The sequence below is a fragment of the Hipposideros armiger genome, unplaced genomic scaffold, assembly GCF_001890085.2.
Source record: "Hipposideros armiger isolate ML-2016 unplaced genomic scaffold, ASM189008v1 scaffold_150, whole genome shotgun sequence".
Taxonomy (NCBI): domain Eukaryota; kingdom Metazoa; phylum Chordata; class Mammalia; order Chiroptera; family Hipposideridae; genus Hipposideros; species Hipposideros armiger.
In genome coordinates, this window is record NW_017731500.1 from 2,089,952 (window position 1) to 2,102,522 (window position 12,571).

The following is a 12,571-nucleotide window of genomic DNA, read 5'->3' on the forward strand; positions in this document are numbered from 1 at the left end:
GGTGAAAACCATCCATTTCTTGGAAAAATGCCACTGTAGGATTGCAGGTCTCAGGACCAAGACTTCCATATGTCTCTTTTTCCAACGATGTGGCGGCAGGTCAGGAGCTGAAGTTGCAAATGCCATGGTGTCCTTGAACCTCAAGTCTAGACTGATACAAGCTCTTAAAGGTCCTTTGGGAGTTCAGCCTTCTAATGAATGTGAAATCCTTTCCACAACATCCCTGCATGGGAACCACAGGTCTTTGTACCTGTCTAGCACAGTCCAATTTGGGGCTTAGTTCTCATAATTAAAACATCTTTCTCTTGCTAACTAGGGCATTGTCTCCACCTTCTATTCACTCCACATCTGTTCCATACCTACTATGTGCCAGGAATGCTGCTAGGCCCGTGGGGCATAAAGTTGGATACACCCCAGGACTTGCCTTTAAGGGGTTCAGAGGGGTGACAGAGTCAGTTATGCACAAAGTTCCTGGGGGTGGAAGAGTGCTTAGCTCAGCAGGGGAGCGGGGAGAAGGCTTTGTCGATGATGTGACCTCAGAACTGAGCCTTCAGAAGTAGGGTGGGGTTTCATGAGGCTGAGAAAGTGATAAAAGAGAAAACTGGGTGGTTAAATCACCCATCGGCAAGCTAGAGTCATCTATTCCATAGCACACCTGAAGCAGAGGGCACTGGGCAGGAGCAGGTCCATATGGACCTTGAATGCCAGGCTAAGGGCTCTGAACTTGATTCCGCTGAGTAGAGGAGCCATTGAAGTGAAACATGTATGGCATTAGCAGTATAACTTGCGACTACATCAGGAGAACCAGGAATTTGGGGGCCAGGCCATGTTGGAGGCAACATCACGTTGTATTCGTGACCACTGTATCTGGAAGGTGACCAAGAACACGGTTCCAAACTCCACAGAGCCCGGGACACAGTTTTCCTGATTCCCTCGACGTTTTCTCTTCTCTGGCACTCAGTTAGTTTACCACATACCACATGCTTTCAGGAACCTTCTCATCACCTCTCTTAACACACAGTGGTTTGTTGGGGCCCCTCTTAAATGTGGTTCCCAGCGTCAAACACATGCACCAAAGGATCCGTAACCAGGGGCAGACTATAGCATCTTTTTAAGTGAACAGGACATCCCTTCCGCCTCAGTTCCATGTCCTGTCGCTACCTCCCTCCATGCTCAGGGGAGGACCCTTCCTTTCCCTAAGTCTCCATCTGTTTAGCACCACGATCTATTAAACAGAGCCCAAGATCATTTAAAGGAAAAGCACATAAAAATCAGTTTTGAGTGTTTTTTTTTTGCTCATTCAGTAGGAATTTCTGATATTTACAAAGTGTAAGGCTTTCTAAACATTGTAATTAAGTACCCACTATGCACTGGGAACACCGCTGGGCCCTTGGGGTGCATTCCAGGATTTGCCTCTAGAGTTTAGTCTAAATATCAAAAGACGTCTCAAATACGTTTTCTACGAACATGTGACTTACAGTCTAGAAGGCAAGCAATGGCAGCTACCCACACTGTCACGCATGTTGTAATAGTAACATGTGGGCTGCACAGAACGTTCTCTCTGTGCAGGGATCCTTCTAAGTGCTTGCCATGAATTGACTCAGTCCTCATAAGAACACTGTGAGGCAAGTAGATACTCTTACACTCCCATTTTATAGAGGAAAAAACTGAGACACAGCTGCTCAAGGTCACACAACTAAGGATAAAGGGAACCAGAATTCAAGTGCAAGAATTCTGCCTCCCAACTTTGCACCCTTTACCAGCAGGTTGTCTAATCTCTTGCAAATAGCTAAGCTATAAGGTACAAAGAGAGAAGGGCCCTGGAGAGAGAAAGGGCAGACGCCTGTGCCTGGAGAACGTGGCCCGATTGGATAGTTTTGTAGTAAATGATTCATGCCTGGTATGGGCTTCTCTTGTGGGTGTTTCCGGGTATGGTGGGGGTGGGGTGGGGGCATAACTGCCTTCCCTTGTGCATCCATCTGCTGCCACCTGTACTTTACAGCAGGAGGGCTCACACCCAACTGGACCTTGGTATTGAGGTGATAATGTTTTATGCTCTTAGGAGGTGACAATAAACTATCAATGGATTATAATTATAGGACCTTGAAGTTTAGCGTCACTCCAGACGGTCATGAAAATTCATTTAAGGTATGACAGCCACAGATTAGCAATTTATCTCTCCCCAGATTGCAGGGTGGTTTATTATGTTGCTCGTTTGCCACCTCTTACGGAAGGGACCAGATCATGTGCCAGGCTGCCCTGGTGACTAATAGTCTGGGCTGATTATATGGGAGAAATCAATCTCACAGACTTCTTGCGTTGGCTTAATGAGGTTAGATCAGCAAACGCCAAGCTTGGGAAATAGTTGTTGGTCAACAGCCTCTGAGTGCTGACAGGGGGCCCTGGCAGAGCTGAATTTGGAGTGAATACTCAGCAGTTTGCCTGCAGGTGGGTGGGAAGAATCTGGGGCTTGGTTTGGGAACTGATTTTCAAGAGGACAAGAGTTCTAAAATATAGTTGAACTTGCAGAGAACTTTTGCACGTTAGATCAGTAACTTTATAAAGCAAACCAAACCAAAATCAAACCAAAAAGTATTTTTTTCCTCTCACTGGTAGCCTTTGTTATCCCCCCATGAAGCGATGGCTTACTGGGGGGCAGTGCATAGAAGGGGAATGGGTGGCAGGACACCCCAGTGGCTTTCGGAGAAAAGCATCCTGCTTGTCTACGCCGAACATGGGTTGGGGTGTGGGGAGCTGTTTTGGCACAGTTTTTAGAGCGTCCTTACCTTTCCAAGCTCCCAGGTGTTGCAAGAGCCAGCCAGTCTTCCTTGCTTGAGCGAGGGTCATGGCAGGGGAAAGGCATTACAGGTCCCTTCCGCCCTTTGTAGCCTGGCTTCACCTCTAGATGAGCTAGAAGATTCCTCCGAATATCTCTCAGGCATTCGCCAAAGGGGACACATTGAAGACCATCAGGACCTTCCTGTCCTTTGGGTGAATGCTGCTTAGTGTCCCATGTCCCGTTTGCCTCCCTCAGTGCGCCAGGGGTTCAAGTAACCACAAGAGGCTGCGTCGAGGGTGCTGGGTCAGAGAGGCGCAGAGTCAGAGAGAAGGTTCAGGTGCTGTCCTCTATTTGGAGTCTATTTCAGAGTCAACCATGTCTTGCCTTTTGGAATGCAGCCATAATCCCTAAGGAAATTCTGGATAAGGGCCCTCTCACGTCTTTCTGCCCCAGTGAATGCATTTCATGGTACGTTTCATGTTTCTACTTTGTCCTTTTCATAAGACTTAGGCTTACCAGAAAAAAACAAAAGGTTTCAGTTCTCATCTCAGAAGGCAGAAATTTGTTGACATCTCAGCAGAAGGGGGTGTCGCTAAGACAAGAAAGTACTTCATAATGGGAGCTGTGAATGTGTATCAGTCAGGGCTGTTATAGTGTGGTAACAAACAGCCCCCAAATATTTTTTAACCTTTTAGTGTAAAATAAAACGTGGATACAGAAGTCCACACAAAACAACTATTGATGATATTGTAAAGCTAACATCCTCGTAACCAGCACTCAAGTTAGGAAATGGAGTTTAGATGAGCACCCCGGAAGTTCCTTCGCATTCCCTGTCCCTCCCTTCCCTCCAAAGCTAACCACCTTCCTCACTTTTACAGTAATAACCCCCAAATCTTAATGGATTTAAACTGTAAAGTTTATTTTCTTATTCACACTATGTATCTATCACCAGAAGGTGAGGGTATTGATCCCTTGTCATTGTCATCCTTATTCTGGGACCCAGGCTGGCAGAACTTTCTAGAACACTGACAATGAGTGTGGCAGAGGGAACAGTACATTCTGGAAAGACCACACTGGCTCAGCCTGGGTGTGATACACATCACCTTTGTTCACAACTCATTGGCCAGTGTTGGTCATCAGGTCCCACCCAACAGCAGAGCCCAGGAGATATAATCCCACCACATGCCCAGAAGGGGGTGCTGAGGAGGGAGAAGCAAAATGGCCAACAGCACAAAATCCACCTGAATTCTCTATCTGGACACTGGGTTCAAATGCTAGTTCTACCAGTGGCTAGCTGTGTGCTTTGGACAAGTAACTTTTTAAATACTTCGTGTATAGGATTCATACAGTTCTTCTGAGAATTAGTGTCGTGCCTTCGGAGAGTGCCTCGCTGTCATGACCTTTATTCAGAGCTTATTTCGAACACGGCTTAAACATCCCCTATTCAGGTGAGGTGTTCAAGGTGCACAGTTTCCCTCCAAACGCTGTCTAAGGCGGAGTGGGGGAACGGGTGAGATGGCTTCAGTGGTCCGAGCGCCTCCGGCCCCATGTGGAAACACCAGGTCACACAGCTAGGGACCATCTTCGGAAGCACCCCGGAGTCTTTCTGTTTCCCACTCCACCACCTACTAGTTTGAGGCGGCCGCGGGGGGCGGTGCAAGGCGGGAAGGAAAGACGAGACAGTCCCACTGCAAGATCCCTTGGGGTTCCTACTTTGTTGTTGTTATTCCTTCAGGATGTTGACCTTCCCCCTTTTCTGGATGACAAGAAAGTGATTCATGTTCAGGGGAGGGATCCCATCCCCTCTTTCACTGACAGCAAAACTGTCAAAAAGCCCATCTCTATAAACACTACCCCGGCAGAGGAGGCCTAGGCTACATATGGAAAATCAAAGTAAGGGCTCTGGCAGGGAGTCGCAAAGATGGTTTGAATCAGAGGCAGAGACAGCCCATGGATATTGGGGTGGGGGCTTGGGGGCTGTCTGCACCCTCGTGCCAAGATGGCTGGGAACCTGGGCCAGTGAGTTTCCACTCGCTGGGGAGGGCAGGCCCTGTCTGCGCTGGAAGCCAGATCATGGCAGGTCTCTGGTTTAAATTCGGCTCATCGGAGGGTCCTCCGAGCTAATTGGGAAGGAGCCGGGCTGTTTTCTTTCCTGCTTAATAACAAGGGGAATTGCTTACAGCTCTGGACTTTATTAGGGGGGGCGCTTGACATGGTTTCATTGGACAGAGGCTCCGGCCAAGGAGCTAATCTCTCACACCTGTTTGGCTTTGTTAAGGAGCGAAGGGGCTCTGGCCTGTTTGCTATTGGTTACCGCGGAGACTGAGGCAAGGGGAAGGAAGGAAGGGATGAGCGAGAGGAGGAGGACTTCCCTCCTCACTCCTAATTCTAAACATCTAAGCGCTAAAGACAACACGCATGCCAGTGACAGAGTTCACAGATACGATCATTCATCCAACGGCATCAAGCCCCTAAATATTCATGACGCGTCGGCTCTCAGAAGGCATTGTCCTGTGCCAGCAGCAAGCAAGGCAGGCAGAGATCCTGCCCTTCGGGAATTTATATGCTGATCGTCCGAAGAGAAAATGGAAGCATCTCTCGTGGTTCTAGGAAGCTGGGTCATGGGGGCGGGAGGGAAAGGCTGCCCCTAGGAGCTGTGGCTGGCTCCTCGCCTGTGCTTTCTCTGTCCCTGGAGTAACTTCCAACATTATAGTCCATTTCACAAGCTGGGGGAACCCTGCCCTTTATCCTTCGGGGGACCTTTATCCTCCCTCGTTAGTGCTCCTAGAATAATGGTTAATGGACCCTGAAAAGAAGACCTGTGGGCAGATACACCCGTGGGAAAGGAAAGTCCCTCTTCCTGTGGGATGAGCACAGGACCCACCCGGGGCCCTTGGTTTGTTGCGTGCTTCCCCTCTTTTTGTCACGTGGCTGCCGGCAAAGGAGGGGTCCATCAGTGCTGGAATGGGAAGCTGGTTGAACAGTGAAGGGAAGAGGAGAAAGGTGCCGGCCCTCGTGGGCAGAAGAGGGAGGCGTCCTGCACGGTGATCAGTGGCTCCATCTCTTGACTTGAGGTGTCTGGGTTTGAACCTTAGCGAGGTCGAGGAACAGAACGCATGGGGTCCACAGCAAAATGAAAATGCGAGGCCTGGCCTGGGAGCAGGGAAGTCACGGGCCCGCAGCCCAGACGCATAGTGGACACGTGACCTCAAAGAGATGGCAAGCTTCGTTCCAGGACATGCTCAGAATCTGGGGCGGGGGTGGGTGAGAGGCCTCCTCACTCGCCCCAGGTGGAAATGGCTGGGGTCTCCTCAGTGAAGAAACCCAGGGTCTGCACTTGACCCTGTCTCTCGTGTGCCTGGCCTCAGGCTCCCGCTGGGTGTGGAGGGTGATGACAGAACACGAGCTCTTCCTTGTCTGCAGGACCCAGGTGCTGCCCCAAGGTGGGCAGTGGTCCGGGGCAGGGGTGGCACAGGGGAGGACAGGCAGACTTGGAGCCTGAGGGATGGGGGAGCATGTGGCTGAGAACGCATCCCAGAGAGGCAGGACCACAGGTGAGCAGAGCCCCCGAGACCCCGGATGTGCTCCGTCTGACTTCACAAAACACAAATTCAAAGATAAAATTATTAAGACTTTTGAGACGAAGCCTGCAGAACAGGCGTGGGCCCCTGCACGCCCAGAAAGCCAGCCCTGATGCGGCTTCCCCACTTACACGCAGGAAAAGCTCGAAGATATTACTTAATCTCGTGAAGCATGAATTTGTCTGCAAAGTCAAGATGATGGGAGTGTCGATCTCAAGGGGAGGCTGTAAACCGTTTAAAATGATAATCCACTTGAAGTGCTCAGAGCTGTGCTGGGAGTTTAACAAGCCTGCTAGGCATCACTGTGATTAAAGATTCACCTGCCTGCCTTTCTATGGTACGATGTATGCTCCAAGCTTTGTTTCCTTCCACCCAGTTCTACTAAAGGGCCCCATGCTTTCGTTTTGCCCATTGTGACCAGTGGCAGGAGATTCCAAGGAACCTAGCCAAGCTTCTGGGGGAGACCCACAGTGCAACCTGGGGCCCCCTGCCCGCCGGGGGGTATGCGTGTGCACACACACACACACACACACACACACACACATGCGCACACACACACATAGATGCACACACGCACACCCACCTACCCACACACATGCACACATACACAAGCACACACACATGTGCACACACACACGCACACACACACACATACACACACACACTGCCCTCATTACAATTAAATCCTAATGTGGATTTCTAAAAAGTAGTTCCAGGAGACTATGGTTTTTGGGGTGCTTTAAGGGTCCCCATGAGCAGACCGCAGCTGTAACTGTTAACTGGCGGGCCCCTCCATCTATCTCTACTCAACCACAGAAACTCACCTTTTAGTCTGAATTACGTTTTGCTGTTTCATGTAGGATTTTGCTTGAAAAAATACCAAGGTTTCTGTTACTCTACAAAAAGATAAAGTATGAAACCAGCACTCCAATCCGTGCTGCTATGGGCCCTGAACTGCGTAGCATCTGCTGCGTTGGTTCTCTGGCCTGGTGGCGGCTGCCCCGGGGCTGTACGTGACCGACAGATCAAAGCCTGGACTCTGACCTCGTTGCCCCAGGAGACAGGGCTAGTGAGTGTGAGTGAGGTTGACAACGGGACTTTCAGATTCCCCGGTGCCTCCTTTCCCCACTGCACTGCCTCCGTGCTCACACTCAGGTCCAAGAGGGATGGAACTCTCCAGAAGAGCTGCTCCAAAGGGTGTATTGTGATCCTCCCTTGAGGAACACAGGACTGGGAATCAGAAGACCTGGGCTCTACTCTTACCTGAGTTTGTGACTCTGGGCACACAAACAAGCCTTTCGAACCTTCATGGGCTCATCCACGAAGTGGAGATACTCCCCATCTTGTCTTTATCACAAGGCCCTTATGGGACTCACAGGATAGTTTGTGCAAAAGACCTTTTGGAAACTGTAAAACACTATCCAGGTGTATGAACAATTAAGGGGGGTGGTCTTGCCTCCTTTGCCTGTATTTCAACGAGCCATGTTCTCGGTGGCTCCGATGAAACAGTAGGCATAGCTTACACTGTCATTTGCTACCAATAGCCTTCTTTCAACATTTTGTGGTCTGCCTCTATTAAACCCAACTCAAGTGATGCACTACCCGAACCCCCCCCACACACATATACTTCTACTTGTCCTATAAATCACTAAAATTACCCCCTTTCTTTACCCGCAGTTATGCTATTGGTCAGTGGTGTGCTGATAAATGTCTAACAACCAGCTCTGTAAAAAAAACCATTCACATTTATACATGCATAAGCTGATGATAAATCTTGACATAAGGGATGTGTAGCACGTAATTTGCAGATAATTATAAAATATGCAATACCCTTTATTGTAAATTCCAGGCAGTGAATTTATTCTCGAAAAACATTCCACTCAGTGTTCTTTTGCAGTTGATGAGAGAGGATAGTTTTAACACAAATGCTGGTTGATATTTTCATTTTGGTTAACGGGTTAGATGAAACAATGAAGACACATGTTGGAACCTCATTTCTTAGTCAATGATGTAAGTAATTCCTTCACTGAATAAAAGAATAGTTTTTGAATACTGAAAGAATATTTCCATAAGATTTATATTTATATTTATACTTGACCATGCACAATGTAACTACTATAGAAGTGATATACTTTTATGTTTAATTTACATTGTTAGCAATTTCTTCATCACTCTCTTAAGTCTAGGCAATCACAAAACCATAAATCAAACCCTGATTTGTAGGATTTTTTTAAAGTTTCCACGGTATCAACGTTCCTGCCATGGCCAACGTCAAGCTAAGAATGTGACATCATCACACACACAGTCGGAGAGAGATGGGCAACTGTTACAATTGTACAGAATTTCATTATATCGATACAGGAAGTGTAAAGAAACTCAAGAGCAGAGATAATAGTAAAAACACTATAAAATAGGATGGAAGTGATAAGCTTATTTACCTTTGTTTTTAGTATAACTTATTTAATTGTGTTTATAGAATTTAACTTTTAAGAGTAGCTGTGTTTATCAACTGGCTCACAGAACTCTTGTAAATGTAACAATCGGCCCCTGCGAGTGGGTCCAGCTGGCTCCAGCCACCACTGTGCATTTGTTTTTCTCTTCCTTATAAATCTGGAAATTGTCAACGCTCAACAAGAGTCATTTAGTACTTACGGGTGGGTGCTCGATGCTGGGGACCCAGTGATCTAGTCCCTGTTCTCATGGAGCTTACAGTCTGTTTGAGAAACACATAAATAAAGCTGTGGTTTGGAGCAGTTTCCTAAGTGTGTTTGTTTTTTTGTTTTGTTTTGTTTGTTTTTAATTACAAGATAGAAAAATCCTGCTTGGGACTCAAGTACATATTCTGATTTCTCAGTGACCTTCTAGGCCTGAGTCTTCCTGGTGCTGCTCACCAGTTTTCTTGCTACAAGCTCTTTCTGTTCATGAAGACTTTCGCCAGGACCATGGAGCTAAGGACCATGAGGCGTTGTGTCCATGCTGGCCTTTGATGTCTGACTATAATGCACGTGGCACCAGCCTGCTTCCAGGACAGGCCCTCGAAACGTGTTGTTATTTGTTTAAACGACAGTGATCCCCCTTCCTCGATCATCAGAACTTATTCAGAGCCCTCCATCCTTTCCCACGGGCAAGTGCAATTTCTGGACCCCAAGCAAAAATAAACACATGGGTAGAAAAAGGTTAAATGTCCACTTACCCTGGGTTAAGAATAAAATAGGGTTCATGTTGCGAGGGCTTTGTCATTTTGCAGGTTCCCTTTAAATCAGGGACTTTCTGAGCAATGATTACACCTCTGCTTATGTAAAAGGTGTAGGGCTCTGAGCGTATTGATCACTCTGTCCAGGAATGGAGGGCTGTGTGTGCATCTGTGCGCGTGCATGCACACACACACACACACACACACACACACACTCTGTACGTATGAGCACGGATTGTTCATCGAAGGGGGCCAGCAGTGAAGTTCTCTGTCATCATTTGTAATAGCTCCTGCAGTGACTTGGAAAACTTTAATTATGTTAGAGCCTCATTTTCAGCTCCTGTTATCTTTTGAACTCCTGGAGGGAGAGGGAACGGGTTACCCTGTAGCCTGGACTTTTTCTAAAGAGCCTTTGTCTCTCTGCCCAGGTATTAAGTTGGTGGCGTAACAATCATAGGTACATTTGGTTCGCCTTTCTCCCCAACCCCCCACCCCTCCAGCCCCAAGCACCGTCCTGGGTCTGAATGTGGGCCTGTGTTCTCCTGGTCCACCGTTCTCTGCCCTGCGCAGGGGACTGAAAGAGAATGGGCCACAGGAATGCACCCAGAACAGAGCCAAATTGTTCGAGCTGCATGAAGAAGAAAGAAAAAACGAGGAGGGGGGGTGGCAGGGAGAAGAAGAAAAGCTCTCCTTGTAGGTTCAGTTTCTCTGGAGATATTCAGAGGATCACACAGCAATTTTTTTTTAGTGTATGTGTGTGTGTGGGGGAACCAGGGGGAGCAAAAAAACGAGAGAGCCGAGTTTTATCGGCACAGTGGCCCATACAGAAAGGTGACATTTGAGAGAACAATTGCTGGGTTGTTTGGCCACATTCGCTGCTATGAATGAAGCTTAAGAAAAGCTGTCTTTGGAGTGCTACTAATAGTCATCTTCATCATTCCTGCTCTCTCTCTCTCTCTCTTTCTCAGTTCCCTTATGAAATAAGGGCACACAGGTAATAAACAAAGCACTATAAAAGATCGGATTGAGGTCCTCAGTGGCTCAGTCAATGTCGGAGCAAGCGTTCGGCACTCCACCGCTGTCCTTTCGGCGCCCAAAGCTGGTTTGAGACCGAGGACTAGTGGCGGGATTAGGCCAGACCCCTTTGCCCCTTTTGACAACCTGGTGGAATTGATCAGGGCCATGTCCTTGGTCAGCTAAGCCACACCTGATGACCTGGGGACAGAGGAAAAGAGGCCAGGGTAGAGACCCTTGGATTCGCTCATTTGGATTTTGGATTTTGACCTGACTTTCTTTGTCAACCCTCATGCCAGCTCCAGGTGAGTACTTGCCCGGGTTAAAAAGCGGTTTGTCAGTTGAATCTGACCTTCCCCCGTACCCCCCACCCCCACCTCTGACAGATGTTTCAGTTCTGAGTCTTATTCCTTCTCCTGTTGTCACAGTTTAGGCCCCGGTGGTGACCTGCGGGCTTCCGGCAGAGTCCTGTCTGGCCGCCCTCTGTGGGAGAAGCAGACCCAACTCCACCAGGGAAGGGGCTGATGTGCGGGCAGGAGCAGCGTGGGCTCCCTTGATTTGGGGGGATAATCAGTGATGGGTGGGTGGGTGGACACAGTGTGAATGCTTCTTCTCCCAAGAGGCAAGCTTTCCGGCCACGCGTCTCCCTATTCCTGGCCAGGCTTCTATCTTCTGCCTTCGCCTCCTCTCAAACTCGCCTTTGCTTTCAGTTTGCAAGATTCACCCAAAGGGAACGAACGGTTGGCCATGCCTGGCTTCAGAGAGAAGAGGCTTGGGCGCGGACGCAGCGGGGACCAGCTATGGATCTGGTTTCTTCCCGTCAGTCCTCACTGCCCTTGTCTAGAAAGTTCACCCACATGCAAAGGCTGGCGAGCTTGGTTCCTATAGGCCAGGCCTCTGGGTTGACAAGTAACTAAAGATGAAACGGGGGACCCCAGGGTTTTGGGGCTCCGTGCTTCATCAGACCTCGCTATTCTTTGCTCTGCTATTTGCTCTTTTTATTTTTTTTTCCCTGGACCACCATCGCCATTACTGGGGATATAATCTAGTAATAGACCAGAATGAAATGATAGCAGTTTTGCAGAGAAGAGCAGGAGGTTTGCACGGTTTGTGCCTGTGCTTGCGTGTGGGCAGGCACAACGAGCCGAGAAATGCATACTTCAGAGATTTGCTCTCCAAACCGTCGACACACCTGGATTACTATGGCCGTGTAGTTATATCAGGTGCTCAGTTCTAGGCATCCTGAGAAGAAACCCGTGCTGCCAGCTGTGTATTCGCATCAGCCTTTTCATTGGTGGATAAATAACACCCAGGGGTGGTTCAGTGTGTCCATTCTACAAGATCGGGCTCTCGTATGTTTATATACTACCTTTAGCCTCAGGATCTCAGGTACTTTCCAAACGATCCATTTATTATTATTGATTTTAACCTCCATTTTGCGAGGAGAGAAACTGATTCATCGGGGTTTCAGTTATCTTGCAGTTGTTGTAAAGGAGGCCTTTCGGAAGTTTAGCTAAAACCTTAAAATTCACAGTTGAAAAAGACTCTGTGTGTGTGTGTGTGTGTGTGTGTGTGTGTGTGTGTGTGCGTTAGCACACGCTCTATGAAAGCATTTGCATGAGAACACACACCATGACTGTGGTATATAAACGGTGGTATAGTGCATGTTCTGTTCGGGGCTGTGTATGTGTGAGTATAAAATCATCATACTGGAGAATACTGACTCCCTGTGATTGCTAACTAAGACTCAGGCTCCAGACCTTTCCACGCAGGCTTCTCTGACAGCCTGCTGCAGGAGACATGAGGCTGAGCTGCAGGGGTTGGGTATTACTTCGTAGGAACGGGGTTCTATTTAATACTTCATAAATGCACAAAGTTTAACATATGAAGGCCTTCTCAATCATAAACAGTAGGTGCCCGAAAGCTTCCCTGATTTGCCATCACATAAAAAAATGTCCTCTTTATTTTCTTAGCTTTCAGGCTTTTCTTTTTCTTTTTTCCCCC

General features: G+C 48.1%; 1 long non-coding RNA gene across 3 annotated transcripts in view; it reads left to right on the forward strand.

The window, feature by feature from the left end:
* Positions 1-12,571, forward strand: part of LOC109387193 (uncharacterized) — a 78,525-nt gene that overhangs the window by 42,518 nt on the left and 23,436 nt on the right. For 2 of the 3 annotated variants that reach the window (XR_002124936.1, XR_002124934.1), the window contains exon 1: positions 10,589-10,872. The exons of the other annotated variant lie outside the window; for it this stretch is intronic. This is a non-coding gene — a long non-coding RNA (uncharacterized LOC109387193). Of the gene's footprint in view, positions 1-10,588; positions 10,873-12,571 lie in introns of those variants that run through there. 3 annotated transcript variants of the gene reach the window in all.